Here is a 19,415-nt window from a genome sequence, read left to right as displayed (position 1 = left end):
CAGGAGAATGGAAGGCTATCTGTCCGCCAATTGAAGCTCAACAGAAGTTGGATGATGCAACAGGACAATGACCCAAAACACAGAAGTAAATCAACAACAGAATGTCTTCAACAGAAGAAAATACGCCTTCTGGAGTGGCCCAGTTAGAGTCCTGACCTCAACCCGATTGAGATGCTGTGGCTTGACCTCGCGCAGTTCACAACGGATATCCCAATAATATTGCTGAACTGAAACCGTTTTGTAAAAAAGAATGGTCCAAAATTCCTCCTGACCGTTGTGCAGTTCTGATCCGCGACTACAGAAAACATTTGGTTGAGGTTATTGCTGCCAAAGGAGGGTCAACCAGTTATTGAATCCAGGGTTCACATACTTTTTCTACCCTGCACTGTGAATGTTTACACGTTGTGTTCAATAAAGACATGAAAACATATAATTGTTTGTGTTGTTAGTTTAAGCAGTCTGTTTGTCTATTGTTGTGACTTAGATGAAGATCAGATCACATTTTATGACCGATTTATGTGGAAATCCAGGTAGTTCCAAAGGGTTCACATGCTTTTTCTTGCCACTGTATACACTGGCACCCTATCTGAGGGTCAGGAGAGGGGTGGGTGGTGTGTGTAGGGAGATATTTGCCACACCGTTATGGTATACAGAATGACATTTGTTCCAGCATAATTTTTTTATTATTATTATTTATTTTTAAATTGAATCCTTATTTAACTAGGCAAGTCAGTTAAGAACAAAATCTTATTTACATTTGATGGCCAAACCCGGACGATGCTGGGCCAGTTGGGACTCCCAATCACGGCCGGATGTGATACAGCTTGGACTTACACTGTGAAAACTTGGAGCACCCAAAAGAGAATCTGAAGACAAGTCATTTGTTACACGTGAGTGTTGAGAAGGGGAATAAAAAATCAGAACTCCCTTGGAATGCCAATGGGTAGGGAGCTGTAGTGAAAGAGGGAGAAGGGGGAGAGAATCCTGGATTCCACATACTTTTGTATATGTTGTGTAGGTGTCTGGGTGGCTTGACTATCAGGTGTATGATTAGGGTGGTAGTGAGGAGAGGAGTTTGGTTTGGACCAGATCCAACCCTTTGGTTTAGTGTGAAGGGGGCCTTTCCACTCCCTCCTGCCTGTTGAAGTTCACACCACTTGAAGCTATCAGATCCACTTCCTCACAGATTCTCTTCCTCCACCGGCGGGCAGGCCATAGTCAACTGGAGACAAAACAATAATATAGGCACGCATTAGCAGAGGCAGTGTTGCCCGCCCGCCAGTCTGCCTGCAGCTGAACTGACAGCCCATTTAACTAAAAGCTGGGTCATTTGATCACTTGGTGTCAAGACTCTCTGGGATGGAGTCTTTAAACGGCCTCTTTAGACATGCAGTTTGGGCAGAGATTTTAAAACACACACTCATACTACAAGAAATGCATTGGCTCTGTTGATTCAGTCACTGTGAATGTGAAATCCCTCCCTGTGAGTGGTTGTATGAATATGTACAGTAGGCTAGAGGTTTCATGTTTGGCTGAAATGTTCATGTGAACAATCAAAAGTGGGATACAGTGAAGAATCCTTAGCTTAGCAAACAAGCTGTTCACTAGCTGGCTTTCTGTTAGTGCCACAACTTCAAAGGGAGCAGGCCTAGCTGACTTCTGGGAAACCACTCACACAGGCACGCGTGTGGGAGACATGCACACACTCTCAAAGTCTAGCATGGGGACACCCACACACTCTCACACCAATACATAGGGAGACACACACAACTTGCAGTTTAACCCCACATACTACCCACACACAAAGGTAGCCTAGTGGTTAGAGCGTTGGGCCAGTAACCGAAAGGTTGCTGGATCGAATCCATGAGCTGACAAGGTAAAATAAAATATGATGTTCTGCCCCTGAGCAAGGCAGCTAACCCATTGTTCCCCGGGGGCCGAAGACGTGGATGTCGTTTAAGGCAGCCCCCAGCACCTCTCTGATTCAGAGGGGAAATGGTTAAATGCGGAAGACATATTTCAGTTGAAGGTATTCAGTTGTTCAACTGACTAGGTATCCCCCCTTTCCCAAACCCCTCCATTCCAGACCACACACACACTGCCCAGATAATGCATGACGAGAGACACACACTCCCCACAGACTACACAAACCCAGGGGAGATATCTCCAACCCGTAGGCCCCACCTTTCATCCATTTGAGGTCTCTCGCACCTTTCCCCTACCTCTACTGAGCGTGCTCAGACTGGAGTGTTGGTATTCGGTGCAGTGCATGAGGGCTTCATAAATAACATTCCCCTGGACAGACAGAATGAGGCCCAGAACGCTGCTGCACTTCCTGGCTTTTAGTGGAGCACATGGACAGACCTTTTGAGATGTCTCAGTGATATCATCCTCTACTGTCTCACCCGCTCGTTGCTTATGGAACACAAATAGGGAACTGCCAAAATAAAGGAAAGTGTCTTAATAGGATTTTGAGCCACCACGAGCCAGAACAGCTTCAATGCACCTTGGCATAGATTCTACAAGTGTCTGGACGTCTATTGGGGGGGGGGTCTCAGATGCCGCTCCAGAATCTCCCATAAGTGTTCAATTGGGATGAGATCTGGTGACCGAGACGGCTATGGCATATGGTTTACATAATTTTCATGCTCGTCAAACCATTCAGTGACCACTCGTGCTCTGTGGATGGGGGAATTGTCATCCTATCGGGGCATAGGCATGGTAGCGAAAATAAAAATAAATTATTTTTATACATGACCCTAAGCATGATGGGGTGTTAATTGCTGCTTTCAATATACCTTGTATCCCTTATTTACTCAAGTGTTTGTATTATTTTGTCAGTTACCTGTATGTCTGTGTTTGGGTTACTACATGATTCCATAGTTTTGATGTGTTCACTATTCTACAATGTAGAAAATAGTAAAAATAAAGAAAAACCCTAGAAGGAGTAGGTGTGTCCAAACTTTGACTGGTCGTGTGTTAGTGTGTGTGTGTGTGTGTATACAGTTGAAGTCGGAAGTTTACATACACTTAGGTTGGCGTCATTAAGACAAGTTTTTCAACCACTCCACAAATTTCTTGTTAACAAACTATAGTTTTGGCAAGTCGGTTAGGACATCTACTTTGTGCATGACAAGTAATTTTTCCAACAATTGTTTAAAGACAGATTATTTCACTTATAATTCATTGTATCACAATTCCAGTGGGTCAGAAGTTCACATACACTAAGTTGACTGTGCCTTTAAACAACTTGGAAAGTTCCAGAAAATGATGTCATGGCCTTAGAAGCTTCTGATAGGCTAATTGACATAATTTGAGTCAATTGGAGGTGTACCTGGGGATGTATTTCAAGGCCTACCTTCAAACTCTGTGCCTCTTTGCTTGACATCATGAGGAGATCTAAAGAAATCAGCCAAGACCTCAAAAAAAAATTGTGGACCTCCAAGTCTGGTTCATCCTTGGGAGCAATGTCCAAATGCCTGAAGGTACCACGTTCATCTGTATAAACAATAGTACGCAACTATAAACACCATGGGACCATGCAGCCATCATACCGCTCAGGAAGGAGATGCGTTCTGTTTCCTAGAGATGAACGTACTTTGGTGCAAAAAGTGCAAATCAATCCCAGGACAACAGCAAAGGACCTTGTGAAAATGCTGGAGGAAATGGGTACAAAAGTATCTATATCCACAGTAAAATGAATCCTATGTCGACATAACCTGGAAGGCCGCTCAGCAAGGAAGAAGCCACTGCTCCAAAACCGCCATGAAAAAGCCAGACTACGGGTTGCAACTGCACATGGGGACAAAGATTGTACTTTTTGGAGAAATGTCCTCTGGTCTGATGAAACAAAAATAGAACTGTTTGGCCATAATGACCATCGTTATGTTTGGAGGAAAAAGGTGGAGGCTTGCAAGCCGAAGAACACCATCCCAACCGTGAAGCACGGGGGTGGCAGCATCATGTAGAGCATGCCCAATTTGTAAGTCGCTCTGGATAAGAGCGTCTGCTAAATGACTTAAATGTAAATGTAAAATGTTGTGGGGGTGCTTTGCTGTAGGTGTCACGCCCTGGCCTTATTATTCTTTGTTTTCTTGATTATTTTAGTTAGGTCAGGGTGTGACATGGGTAATGTTTATGTTTTGTTGGTTTTGGATGTTTATTTGGTAAAGGGGTTATGGGGTGTAAAATATGGTTTTGTGTTTAGTGTAGAGGTCTAGCGTTGTCTATGTTGGTGAGTGATCTAGAAGAGTCTATGGTTACCTGAATGAGTTCCCAATTAGAGACAGCTGATGTCGGTTGTCTCTGATTGGGAGCCTTATTTAGGGTAGCCATAGGCTCTCATTAATTGTGGGTAATTGTCTATGTAAGAACGTTTGTAGCCTGTTTGTATGTGCACAACGTTTGTAGCTTCACGGTCGTTTTGTTATTTTGTATAGTTTGTATTAAGTGTTCGTATTTCATTTAAATAAATTCATTATGACTGCATACCTTGACGCGTATTGGTCCGACCCATGCTTCTCCTCTTCAGAAGAAGAGGAGGAGAACGATCGTGACAGAATTACCCACCATAGGACCAAGCGGCATGACCAGCGGCAACAGGAGCAATACAAGGATTTATGGACATGGGAGGAAATTTTAGACCGGGAGGTACCAGGAGAATATAACCGCCCCAAAGCTGAGCTGGAGGCAGCGAAAGCAGAGAGGCGGCGATATGAGGAGCTAGCTCGGAGACAGGAAAAGGAACATACAAAGGATCTGGGCTACACTACGTGGGAGGAGATCGACAGGTGGGCGATCAACCCAGGGAGAGTGCCGGAGCCCGCCTGGGATTCTCTGGCGCAGTGCGAGGAGGGATACCGGCGAATGGAGGCAGCACGACGAAGCGGTAGGAAGCCTGTGGGAAAACCCAAAAAAATTCTTTGGGGGGGGCTTAAAGGGAGAGTGGCGAAGTCAGGTAGGAAACCTGCGCCTACTCCCTGTAATTACCGTGGAGAGCGAGAGTACGGGCAGACACCGTGTTACGCAGTAGAGCGCACGGTGTCTCCTGTACGTGTGCATAGCCCGGTGCGGGTTATTCCACCTCCCCGCACTGGCAGGGCTAGATTGAGTATTGAGCCGGATGTCATGAAGCCGGCCCTACATATCTGGCCACCAGTGCGTCTCCTCGGGCCGGTTTACATGGCACCAGCCTTACGCATGGTGTCCCCGGTTCGCCTACATAGCCCGGTGCGGGTTATTCCACCTCCCCGCACTGGTCGGGCAACGGGGAGCATTCAACCAGGTAAGGTTGGTCAGGCTCAATGCTCAAGGGAGCCAATACGCCTGCACGGTCCGGTATTTCCGGCGCCACCTTCCCGCCCCAGTTCAGTGCCACCAGTGCCTACACCACGTAACAGGCTTCCAGTGTGTCTCCAGAGCCCTGTTCCTCCTCCACGCACTCGTCCTATGGTGCGTGTCTCCAGCCCGGTATCACCAATTCCGGCACCACGCACTAAGCCTTTTGTGCGTCTCCAGAGTCCTGTGCATCCTGTTGCTGCTCCCCGCATTAGCCCTGAGATGCGTGTCCCCAGTCCGGTACCACCAGTTCCGGCCCCACGCACTAGGCCTAATGTGCGTCCCCAGGGTCCAGTATGCCCTGTTCCTGCTCCCCGCACTAGCCCTGAGATGCGTGTCCCCAGCCCGGTGCCACCAGTCCCGGCACCACGCACCAGGCCTACAGTGCGCCTCAGCCGGCAGGAGTCTGCCGTCTGCACAGCAATGACTGAACTGCCCGTCTCCCCAGCGCCATCTGAGCCATCCGTCTCCCCAGCGCCATCTGAGCCATCCGTCTGCAATGAGCCTGCAAAGCCGCCCGTCTGCCATGAGCCTGCAAAGCCGCCCGTCTGCCATGAGCCCACTGAGCCGTCCGCCAGACAGGAGCCGCTAGAGCCGCCAGCCAGACAGGAGCCGCTAGAGCCGTCCGTCAGACAGGATCTGCCAGAGCCGCCAACCAGACAGGATCTGCCAGAGCCGCCAACCAGACAGGATCTGCCAGAGCCGCCAACCAGACAGGAGCAGCCAGATCAGTCAGCCAGCCATGAGCAGCCAGATCCGTCAGCTAGCCATGAGCAGCCAGATCCGTCAGCCAGCCATGAGCAGCCAGATCCGTCAGCTAGCCATGAGCAGCCAGATCCGTCAGCTAGCCATGAGCAGCCAGATCCGTCAGCTAGCCATGAGCAGCCAGATCCGTCAGCTAGCCATGAGCAGCCAGATCCGTCAGCCAGCCATGGGCCATCCCTCAGTCCGGAGCTGCAGTCCCTCAGTCCGGAGCTGCCATTCTTCAGTCCGGAGCTGCCCCTTACCCTGGTGCTGCCCCTTACCCTGGTGCTGCCCCTTACCCTGGTGCTGCCCCTTACCCTGGTACTGCCCCTGATCCTGGTACTGCCCCTTACCCTGGTACTGGACCTTAGTCCGGAGCTGTCCCTTAGTCCGGAACTGCCCCTTAATACAATGGGGTTAATGTGGAGGGGGGTCGTTTGGAGGAGGCCTAGGAGGTGGTTAGGTACTGTGGTGACGTGGGGACTACGACCAGAGCCGGAGCCGCCACCGTGGAGGGGAGCCCACCCAGACCCTCCCCTAGACTGTGTATGGTGCGCCCGGAGTTCGCGCCTCAAGGGGGGGGTTATGTCACGCCCTGGCCTTATTATTCTTTGTTTTCTTGATTATTTTAGTTAGGTCAGGGTGTGACATGGGTAATGTTTATGTTTTGTTGGTTTTGGATGTTTATTTGGTAAAGGGGTTATGGGGTGTAAAATATGGTTTTGTGTTTAGTGTAGAGGTCTAGCGTTGTCTATGTTGGTGAGTGATCTAGAAGAGTCTATGGTTACCTGAATGAGTTCCCAATTAGAGACAGCTGATGTCGGTTGTCTCTGATTGGGAGCCTTATTTAGGGTAGCCATAGGCTCTCATTAATTGTGGGTAATTGTCTATGTAAGAACGTTTGTAGCCTGTTTGTATGTGCACAACGTTTGTAGCTTCACGGTCGTTTTGTTATTTTGTTGTTTTGTTAAAGTGTTTTTGTGTCGTGTTCATCTTCGTGTTGTTTAATAAAAGAAGATGGCTTATTTTCCAACTGCTGCATTTTGGTCTGTCAATCCACCACACGATCGTGACAGTAGGAGGGACTGGTGCACTTCACAAAATAGATGGCGTCATGAGGAAGGAAAATTGTGTGGATATATTGAAGCAACATCTCAAGACAATAGTCAAGAAGTTAAAACTTAGTCGCAAATGGGTCTTCCAAATGGACAATGACCCCAAGCGTACTTCCAAAGTTGTGGCAAAATGGCTTAAGGACAACAAAGTCAAGGTATTGGAGTGGTATAGTATTTGATGAAGGCTACCCGAAACATTTGACCCAAGTTAAACAATGTAAAGGCAACGCTACCAAATACTAATTGAGTGTATGTGAACGTCTGACCCACTGGGAATGTGATGAAAGAAATAAAAGCTGAAATAAATCCTTCTCTACTATTATTCTGACATTTCACATTCTTAAAATAAAGTGGTGATCCTAACTGACCAAAGACAGGGAATTTTTACTTGGCTTAAATGTCAGGAATTGTGAAACTGAGTTATATATATATATTTTTTTTTTTTAACTCAGCAGAAAAAGAAACATCCCTTTTTCAGGACCCTGTCTTTCAAAGATAATTCGTAAAAATCCAAATAACTTCACAGATCTTCATTGCAAAGAGTTTAAACACTGTTTCCTGTACTTGTTCAATGGACCATAAACAATTAATGAACATGCACCTGTGGAACGGTTGTTAAGACACTAACAGCTTACAGACAGTAGGCAATTAAGGTCACAGTTATGAAAACTTAGGACACTAAAGAGGCCTTTCTACTGACTCTGAAAAACACCAAAAGGAAGATGCCCAGGGTCCCTGCTCATCTGCTTGAACGTGCCTTAGGCATGCTACAAGGAGGCATGAGGACTGCAGATGTGGCCAAGGCAATAAATTGCAATGTCCGTACTGTGAGACACCAAAGACAGCGCTACAGGGAGACAGGACACACAGCTGTTTGTCCTCGCAGTGGCAGACCACGTGTAACAACACCTGCGCAGGATCGGTACATCCAAACATCACACCTGCGGGACAGGTACAGGATGGCAACAACAACTGCCCGAGATACACCAGGAACGCACAATCCCTCCATCAGTGCTCAGACTGTCTGCAATAGGCTGAGTTGGGCTGGACTGAGGGCTTGTAGGCCTGTTGTCTGGTGAGGACCTGCCTTACATCACCGGCAACAATGTCGCCTATGGGCACAAACCCACTGTCGCTGGACCAGACAGGACTGGCAAAAAGTGCTCTTCGGTGATGAGTCGCGGTTTTGTCTCACCAGGGGTGATGGTTGGATTTTTTTATTTTTTTTTATTTTTTTATTTTTACCGTTATTTTACCAGGTAAGTTGACTGAGAACACGTTCTCATTTGCAGCAACGACCTGGGGAATAGTTACAGGGGAGAGGAGGGGGATGAATGAGCCAATTGTAAACTGGGGATTATTAGGTGACCATGATGGTTTGAGGGCCAGATTGGTAATTTAGCCAGGACACCGGGGTTAACACCCCTACTCTTACGATAAGTGCCATGGGATCTTTAATGACCTCAGAGAGTCAGGACACCCGTTTAACGTCCCATCCGAAAGACGGCACCCTATACAGGACAGTGTCCCCAATCACTGCCCTGGGGCATTGGGATATTTTTTAGACCAGGGGAAAGAGTGCCTCCTACTGGCCCTCCAACACCACTTCCAGCAGCATCTGGTCTCCCATCCAGGGACTGACCAGGACCAACCCTGCTTAGCTTCAGAAGCAAGCCAGCAGTGGTATGCAGGGTGGTATGCCTTTATTGTCGAAGGTTTGAGCGTTATACCGAGGCCTGTACTCTGTAGCGGGATCGATTTGAAGGTGGATGGTCCGTTGTGGTGAGGGCTAGGGCCATTCTCCCAAGAAATGTCCGGGAACATGCATGTGCCTTGGTGTAAGAGTGGGGTAACATCTCACAGCAAGAACTGGCGAATCTGGTGCAGTCCATGAGGAGGAGATGCACTGCAGTACTTAATGCAGCTGATGGCCACACCAGATACTGACTGATACATTTGATTTTGATCCCCCCCCCCTTTGTTCAGGGACACATTATTATTTTTGTGTGTATATATATATATATACACACACACACACACTACCGTTCAAAAGTTTGGGGTCACTTAGAAATGTCCTTGTCTTTGATAATGAAGCACATTTTTGTCCATTAAAATAACATCAAATTGATCAGAAATACAGTGTAGACATGGTTAATGTTGTAAATGACTATTGTAGCTGGAAACGGCCAATACATTTTTTTTAATGGATTATCTACGTAGGCGTACAGAGGCCCATTATCAGCAACCATCACTCCTGTGTTCCAATGGCACGTTGTGTTAGCTAATCCAAGTTCATCATTTTAATTGATCAATTAAAATGATGAACTTGGATTAGCTAACACAACGTGCCATTGGAATACATGAGTGATAACCCTTTTGCAATTATGTTAGCAAAGCTTTAAACTGTTGTTCTCATTAAAGAAGCAATAAAACTGGCCGCCTTTTAACTAGTTGAGTATCTGGAGCATCAGCATTTGTGGGTTCGATTACAGGGTCAATATGGCCAGAAACAAAGAACTTTCTTCTGAAACTCGTCAGTCTATTCTTGATCTGAGAAATGAAGGCTATTCCATGCGAGAAATTGCCAAGAAAATGAAGATCCCGTACAACGCTGTGTACTACTCCCTTCCCAGAACAGCAAACTGGCTCTAACCATAATAGAAAGAGGAGTGGGAGGCCCCGGTGCACAACTGAGCAAGAGGACAAGTACATGAGTGTCTAGTTTGAGAAACAGACGCCTCACAAGTCCTCAACTGGCAGCTTCATTAAATAGTACCCACAAAACACCAGTCTCAACGTCAACAGTGAAGAGGCTACTCCGGGATGCTGGCCTTCTTTAGACTTTAGACTAGAGCCCATGGGTGGGCCTGGCCCACCAATGGTTGCACTCCTGCCAGTCATGTGAAATTCATAGATTAGGGCCTAATTTATTTATTTCAATTGACTGATAAAAAAGAAAAAAAGAACTGTAACTCAGTAACATCTTTGAAATTGTTCCATATTGCATTTATATTTTATGTTTATATTTTTGTTCAATATAGGAATGACTATTACATGCCTGTGTGTGAGTGGTGTGTGTTGCTTTCTAACTTAATTATTTGTTTTCAGTGTGCTGATGATGAAATCATTTTATTATTCATATGGGAAAGTATTTAATTAAAATATGTAAAAGAGGGTGAGGTCATATTTTCAAATCTGGCATTGCTCTGCCCTGTCACTTTTTTTAATTGTACTGCGTGATGATCGTGACTATGCATACATTTCCATTGAGACAATGGAAAACAAGCCAGATAAATTCTGCCCAGTGTTGATATTCCAGTCTCAGTCCCTATCGTATTGCATTTGAGTGGGTGTGACGTGAAATTGAAACCAAGTGCGGAAAGCATCAGTGTGAAATACTCTCCTACTCAGATGGCAGTCACCAAACTAGAAACAGAGGATGACGCAGCCACGAGACATTGAGGAAACCCAACTGGCCTATGTTGAGAGAGGACATATGTAATTCAAGCCAGTGTGGTCAGGTTCACACACCAAACCACCCACCACTTTCTCTTCGATTTCGACAAAAGTAGTCACTCCACCCTTTCTGACTCCTCTCTCACTGCAAACCAAAGTAGTGCTCCATTCAAATTCCCACTCGTCCCTGTTCTCTGTTCCAGATTCTAGAGATCCTGGTGCGGGCGGTGGTGCAGGACATGACGGATAACCATGGCGTCCAGGCCTCGTCACTGCGGGCCAAGGTCCAGGAGCTCCTGGGTCGCGCACGTCCCGCTGTAGCACCGACGCTGAGATCTGGCGTCAATACGCCCTGCTGTATGGAGACAGACAGAGCACCAGGCCTGGTGACAACGAGTTAGTAGGCCCCCTTAACATTCCCCTAACATCCCTTGACATTTAGCTGTGCAAACACCACACATGAAATATACTTACTGTATGTGCTCTGAGGAGAGGGGGGAAAAGTAATTATTCTAATGGACTTTGCGCCTGTTAATAAGCTATTTATAGGCTCATTAGTAACTGATAGACATTGGTGACTAATGGTGTTGCACTTAGCCACACGGTGATAGATGGCTCCTATTTGTTGATGAGACAGTTTTTTTCCCTTCATACAAAGGCCACATGTAGAAGTTGGTCAAATTATAAAGAAAAGCTACTAAAGTGTGACTTTGTCCTCGTGTTTATTAGCCAGTTATAGTGTTTCGTTCACACGCTAGGTTGTTTTTCAATGTTTGTTTAAGTTTGCTGAAACTGTCTGCTGCTAGGAAGACATAGCAATCTGAGATTTGTAGAGACCGAAGATGTCTCTTTTTGCTAGCAGCGCAAGCAAACTCACACATTGAAAAGCAACCTAGCTTGTGAGCAAAACAGTGTAACTAGCCAAGAAACACGAGAACAAAGTCTCACTGTAGTAGACTTTAGAATTAATTAGACCAACATGTATACCTGTGCCCATTGCTTCTAAAAATGAATCTTTCAGCACATCCCTCAGTGCTCACAGCCACTCAAGACAGGCAGTATGGCTGCGGAAGGTGGGATAAGTTAACGTTAGGATTCAGATTTCTTTGTGCATTACCAAATATGAAACAAAAAGGCAGAAATACTTTGAAAACAGCTACTGCAGCATTTCTTTTGCTATAAATCACAACTTGCACATATGCCCATACTTGACTACTTTTATGGAATGCTCATAATGTATAGCCCTGAGTGTGACCACCTGCCAACGTGGCTGGTGAATTGGACATTCTTAGGGGAGTGAACGTTATTTATAATACAGACCTCTGAAATGAAAATGGATGGCCCTCCCTTAAGCAAAATATATTTTACCTAAACCCTCCCTGAACTCTTGAAAAAAGAAACAAAATGACCCTTCCCTATACCAAGAATAATAATTTAAACAAAGTGGATAGCAGAGAATATGTCTACCGTTTACCCTCACTTATTGGACAGACCAGAGCCTTAGATATGCAGTTTTAGAAACTGTTCTTCAACTTGTAAGCGTTACATGGCAATGCAGGAATTTTTATAGAGCACAGGGCTGCGGGCCAGAAGGTTGTGGTTTCGCAGACCACCGTGGACAAGAGTAGGGGTGGAAAGATCTCCTTAATAGTAAAAGCATTGCATGAATCTGTCATCGTACTTACAGGTCAGGAAAGAAAATAGCCTTTTAATACAAATTTCATGCAATTCTTCGCCATTTTACATATTAGCGGAATCTTTTTTATTTTTTTTTATCCCCTTTTCTCCCCAATTTTCGTGGTATCCAATCGCTAGTAATTACTATCTTGTCTCATCGCTACAACTCCCGTACGGGCTCGGGAGAGACGAAGGTCGAAAGCCACGTGTCCTCCGAAGCACAACCCAACCAAGCCGCACTAAAACCCGGAAGCCAGCCGCACCAATGTGTCGGAGGAAACACCGTGCACCTGGCCCCCTTGGTTAGCGCGCACTGCGCCCGGCCCGCCACAGGAGTCGCTGGAGCGCGATGAGACAAGGATATCCCTACCGGCCAAACCCTCCCTAACCCGGACGACGCTAGCCCAATTGTGCGTCGCCCCACGGACCTCCCGGGGAATCTTTTTTAACACCGCACAAATTACCCGAAATGTACAGGCTCAGAATGGACACAGAGAGAGGTCTGTGTTCATCTTATCATATTTCTCCAATGCCAAATCCGTGTGTCTTGTTTGCAAATAATTACATCTGAGACATCATCTGAGCATGATACTTAGAAAAGTTAGGCCTACCTTTACACCCCAGACAGAGTAGGCCTACCGATGCAGAAAAATGTAAGCTTTAACAGCTGGCTACTCTTATTTCCGTGGCTTAACCCAACGAGGAGGTCACAAGTGTTTCCCTAAAAGCTGTCTGGGTTTAAACATCTTCTATTGTACAGAAAGTGAATAGCTTAATCAATTGATAGTGACAGAATTCGATTACTTCCCAAGCTGGGGCGGCAGGTAGCCTAGTGGTTAGTGCGTTGGGACAGTAACCGAAAGGTTGCTGGATCGAATCAACGAGTTGACAAGGTAAAAATCTGTCGTTCTGCCCCTGAGCAAGGCAGTTAACCAACTGTTCCCCGGGCGCTGAAGACGTGGATGGCAGCCCCCCGCATCTCTCTGATTCAGAGGGGTTGGATTAAGTGCAGAATACACATTTCAGTTGAAGGCATTTAATTCTACAACTGACCTAGGTATCCCTCTTTCCCCAAAGTCTATTTTTTGTTTCCTCGACTATAGCTCTGCCTCTGAATGTCAAAGAAACTAAACAATGGTACAGTATCCCCATAATGTCTTTCCCGGGTATTTTACAGCTTGTTTGTAACATAAAGCATCACAGGCCAAAGCGCTGTTATTAATCACTTTATATAATCAGATCAGTTTTATTTTCTTAATCGTAAGCTATCTGGCTGTGCTTTTTTGACATTTTCTTTAATGAAAGGTAGGCCTATGGCATAAACCCTCAATTTGTGTCTTGGTTTTAGCTTAGCCTATCTCCGTGTCAGTGGAGGCCTGTTATTTAAAGAGTTCATGGCGAGTGGAGGAATTGACTGACAAATCTATGGATATAGCAGCCTATAGCCTAATTCCATCTGTCAAACATATAGGCCTACCTTTTATTTCTTAAATAGGAAGAAATAGGCTCAAACACAAAGCCCTCTTGTTGTTAAAGTCTAATTAAAATGAAGACAATTATCAGTAAGTTCCCTCGGTCGACCAGTAAATTTCAAACACAGATTCAACGACAAAGACCAATGAGATTTTCAAATTCCTCGCAAAGAAGGGCACCTATTGGTAGAAGGGTAAAAAAAATAATTTTTTAAATAACATTGAATGTCCCTTTGAGAATTATGAAGTTATTAATTACACTTTCTATGGTGTGTCAATACACCCAGTCACAAAGATACAGGCGTCCTTCCTAACTCAGTTGCCGGAGAGGAAGGAAACCGCTCAGGGATTTCACCATGAGGCCAATGGTGACTTCAAAACAGTTAGAGGTTAATGGCCGTGATAGGAGAATACTGAGGATGGATCAACAACATTGTAGTTACTCCACAATACTAAGCTAAATATCAGAGTGAAAAGGACGCCTGTACAGAATTGTAAAAAATCCAAAACATGCATCTTGTTTGCAATAAGGCACTAAAGTATAACTGCAAAAAATGTGGCAAAGAAATTAACTTTGTCTTCGATACGAAGCGTTATGTTTGGGGCAAATCCAACAACACATTACTGAGTACCGCTCTTCATATTTTTAAGCATGTTGTTGGCTGCATTACATTATGTGTATGCTTGTCATCGGAAAGGACTAGTGAGGTTTTTTTTAGGATTAAAAGAAACTGAGCAAAATCCAAGAGGAAAACCTGGTTGTCTGCTTTCCACCAGACACTGGGAGAATAATTCACCTTTCAACAGGACAATAACCTAAAACACAAGGACATTGAATGTTCCTGAGTAGCCTAGTTACAGTTTTGACGTAAATCATCTTGAAAAATCTATGGCAAGTCTTGAAAATGGCTGTCTAGAAATGATCAACAACCAACTTGACAGAGCATGAAGAATTTTTTAAAGAATAATGGGCAAATATTATACCATCCAGGTGTGCAAAGCTCTTAGATACTTACCCAGAAAGACTCTTACCCAGAAAGACTCACAGCTGTAATCGTTGCCAAAGGTGATTCTAACATGTATTGACTCAGGGTTATGAATACTTATATTAATGATATATTTCTGTATTTCATTTTCAATACATTTCTAAAAACATGTTTTCACTTTGTCGTTTATGGGGTATTGCGTGTTGATGGGTGAGAAGGGAAAAAAGCTATTTCATCCATTTTCAATTCAGTCTGTAACACAAGAAAATGTGGAATAAGTTGAGGGTATGAATACTTTCTGAAGGCACTGTATGGCCTAATAAGCAACAAATTCTAAAACACGGAGAAATATTGACGTTTCATCAATTACAAATTACATGACCCTCCCCTGGACTAATTAAAAAAAAAATAGTAAACCTTCCCCTTGACTGAAATTTAATGCCAATGCCTAAATCTACCCGCATTTGGCAGGTAGTGGGTGTTAATTTTAGGCACTGTTAGTCCTGAGTTATTATAATAAGCCATATTTTTTTAAATGTACCTACCACAGTGGCTGGTGGACCAAAATGTTTATTTCCCACCCTGATCATATCCTTAGTGTGAGTTAGTGTGACCCAAAGACCCTTAGCACTGGCATGTTATTTGTCATTCCACTCGTCTTTCCACTGCTATTTCCCCCCTCCCATAGGCCAGTCATGCCACAGCGATGACTTCTGTTAATTGTTTTATTCATTAAATATGTTTACTTTGTATTCATTATAAACCAGATGGCTTGATGTGGCCAGCAGCTTGGTCAGGCTTTATGGTATGTGACAATATTTGATTTAAAAAAAAAAAATGCTAGGCCACAGCATTCTATGTGTTGGAGGGATAATTGTTTTTCATGCATTTTCTTGTGTGTGTCTGTTTGCGTGGCAGGCGTTGCATTTCCTGTCCAAGGCCCATCGCTGTGAGGTGCAGGCCAGAGGCTGGGAGAAAGACACCGGGACCTTCAAGGAGGTTATAAAGAGAGCCATAGATCTGGCCAACGGTGAGTGTCTAACTCCCTGCCCCTATACATACACACATCTCATCCCCCCACACACGTTTCTTCGACACACACGGAACACTCATCACGCTTAATGTCAAGTCTCCTGCAGGTCTTTGCGTCAGGCCGCGCGGGGAGGAGATATGATCGATGGCAGCCACAAGAAGAGTAAAAATAAGACGGAACAAATCCGTCTTGCCCTCTGCGAAACGCAATCGAGATCCAAACAATTACTCTGCGAGTTAGTGTGGAGGCAAAGGGGTTGGGAGATGGAGACAGCAGGAAGGATGGAGGAGAGTGTCCTATAGAAGAACTTCAATAAAGTTGTTAATCTCAAAAATCCCCAGGTTTTTCATTACAGCTGGATGCTGTTTTGAATTAAACATCAGAGGGAGTCAGGGCACCGGGGCAACACGGGAGGAATAGCAATGTGCATTCTCCAACACATCTCTGAGGTTGATGCTGTCGCTAGGGCTCATCTTCACTCAGGTCACACACCTTGTCCCTCACACACACACATACCTTACACCCCACACATATACTTCATTACACACAAACACACACACACACACACACACACACACACACACAGGTTGTGGTGTGAATCCCGAAACCCTCCAATATGCTGCCACTGTGTCCTTCAGAAAAGCACAACGCTTTATAAAGAGATACAGGTTGTGGTAGAGTGCCCCCTCTACCACAGCCCCCTCACTCAACTCAGCTTTGTAACCTCTATGATGGGCCTAGACACTTCATCCACAGAGCTGAGAGGGATGCGAAAAAATAAAGTGATGAGAACGAGGAGGGTAGAGCAGAAGAGGTCCTCATCCATAAATCATGCTGTTTTGACCTTTCGCGTTGTCGCGGCTGAAGAAGACCATACAGGGAAAAGGTGTCGCTCAGATAGAGTAGAAGAGACCGCCGCTTGTTTTCCCTTCATGTGCAAGAAGAAGATAAGGTGTTGGGTAAACACCAGAAATAAAAACTGCGGCGATGGGGAAATAGCCTATCAATATCCTCACTGGTCTCTGGAACATGGCTTTGTGTTGGTATGTTTTTCAAAGCGGCACAGAATAACAGATTCTTCTGAGCTTTATTCATCATTTTGTGTGGATCATAGCTACCATAGATAAGGTGTTTGTCGAAATTGGTACAATTCTACAAAATAAATGAATGGTGTTTCATCCCGCTGAATAAATATTCACTGTGATGTCCTCTGAAAAAGTAAATAGAGGCGTTACAGAGGACATTTTGATCACGTTATCTCGGACAGTGATCACAGGGGTGATTAAACAGGCATTGTGGGAAAAGGTTTTGGTCGAATGATTTATTTGCGAGCTGCCAGGCCTGTCACGGCGGGGGTGAACGGTGAAGTGTCTTTCGGCGTAACGAGATGAAACCCACTGAACGGAGTCACTGACTGCAGGCCTGAGAAATCACCCTGAGGGAGGTGGAGCCCTCATTAACCAGTCCCAGGAGAAATGACTCCTCTCCTCAACGCCTGTGTCTATATGGGACCTGTTAGTCATGCATAGGTCCTTGGTGCCACAGTGTCTCACCAGGGCAGGCAGGGCCATGGCCCCTGGACCCTGAACCAGAAACCCCTGATCGCTCCCCTCCTGACCCCTCCATGGTACCCCATGCATGATGGCTGGGTGTCTCTCCCTATAGCAATCACTCATTTTAATACACAACTTACGTGCTCTGTCTTTTAATCACAAATATTTACGTTCTAATAGGTATCTTCGGTCTCTATTTCTCACATGTATGTGTTCACAGTGACCCTCAGCTGTAGTAAAAAGAAGTGTAACCCCCAGGAGTCATTGCAGATGTTGTTCTCCATTCATCTCGCCACCAAAGCGAAGGTACACTACAAAACACTTGGCTTTCATGCCAGCACCCCACCACATCACACAGATGTATCGGACTGCTCACATCCAGTCATTACTACATCACTGACCTCGCATTGTTTCTTGCGTTAACTTCTAACCAAATGTAGTAATTGTATTTCTTTTAAACCGTTTCTCCTCAGCAACTGCACGCAGATGTCGCAACTGGCGAGACCCATGGCTACCTGAGTGAGGGTGTCAAAGAGCTTGAGCAGCTTATCACGGAGCTACAGGATCAAAGTGGTTTGCTGGGCAGAGAATCAGCATGAATGCCTCGCTATAGACACACCTCTAAAGACTCTAAAGACCTCCTACAGCAAACGTGTCCAAGAGCAGACATAGCTACAAGGGACGCTGTCAGGGGACCTTCACCCATCACCCTCTTTCTTGCGAAGTAGACTTTACATGCTTTTACAGCTCATGTGACTGTTAAAAAAGGAATTACTTAACTGGATACATTTGTATGTACAATGTGTAATTTTGTATAGTTCCCCTTTGAGGTATGTGCTATTTGTTGTGTAAAGCATGGTTGAGGAATTGCTAGCTCAATCATGTTATGAACTCTACGGAATCTAAAGAAATCACAAAATGTGTACAATCATACATTGTACAAAGATGAAGCTTTATGATCATAGAACCATGCTTGCCTTATTGTTAGTATGTACTAGTCATAACCCACTCCCCCCCCCCCAAAGCCGGACTCCCCCAGGCGCAGTGAGAGCTTTGCAGATGAGAAATGTAAGCATGTGGGCCAAATATAAGAGCGGTGCAGAGACGCACAACAGGAGAGTGTGGACACACTCATCACCAGGGAAGCAGTGGGCCATGAAAGTGTCATCCCACCTCGCCTCGCTCACACAGAACAGACACCATGGAAGAAGAACAGACTCTGCACAGCTAACTCATCATCATGCTCCGGGGCTACAGACAGCGATCCTACTATCTTCTCCTCATGGGTTTTCTCTCCGAAAGGAAAATGACCTTGACATTGCCTTCGTTTTATCATACTTATTGTTTTATTGCTATCGTACAGGTTTTTTCTTTGCCTATGCCTCTTTATCAAGGACTGTCTCTGCCTTGCTTTGAAGTAAAGGCCCACAGTGTGGGTGACTGATAAAGGAGAAAATGACTTTCATACGAGTAGATGTGTTATGTCAAAGCTGTAGTCGTCTTTCATGAATGTTATTCGTTTTTTTCCGATTTGGCGATAATTTCTGGATTGGGAAGGAAGTGTGCATCACCCTTAAGTATACTGTATGTATACATTCCATCTTTTCCACAGTTTTTCATCACACAATTTGTTTGCATACCAAACCACTCGATCAGAACCAGATTTCTGGCCCAAAATGTCAGTAATTTAATAAAAATGTGAAATAAGGGTCATTACGAGTGTGTTGTCATTATTTACTATCATACACCCTTACATCATAGATCCAGCAGACACAGGGATAATATAGTCATAAATATTCATGACAAACATCATTACACTGATTTGCTGCCATGACATATGTTTGGAGAGGCCTCCCTTTGAAGCAGGGAAACAAAATGCTTGTTCAGCCTCAGCCTCCTGTTTCTTTTCAACATTCCTGGTGTTTCCCAGTGACAACCTGACAACATCCTCATAAAGTTCCAACAGCAGCTGAAGTTCGCTGGTGAGCTCATTGCCAATGAGGAACACCGAAATGACATCACCTTTCGTGTTATTCATTGAG

General features: G+C 45.1%; 1 pseudogene; it reads left to right on the top strand.

The window, feature by feature from the left end:
• The window catches only part of LOC129855806 (tetratricopeptide repeat protein 27-like), a 148,362-nt pseudogene extending 129,285 nt beyond the window's left edge, over window positions 1–19,077 (top strand).
• The last annotated feature ends 338 nt before the right edge of the window (window positions 19,078–19,415 follow it).

This window comes from Salvelinus fontinalis, chromosome 1, assembly GCF_029448725.1.
Source record: "Salvelinus fontinalis isolate EN_2023a chromosome 1, ASM2944872v1, whole genome shotgun sequence".
Lineage (NCBI taxonomy): Eukaryota > Metazoa > Chordata > Actinopteri > Salmoniformes > Salmonidae > Salvelinus > Salvelinus fontinalis.
This window is presented reverse-complemented; position numbering and strand designations above follow the sequence as displayed.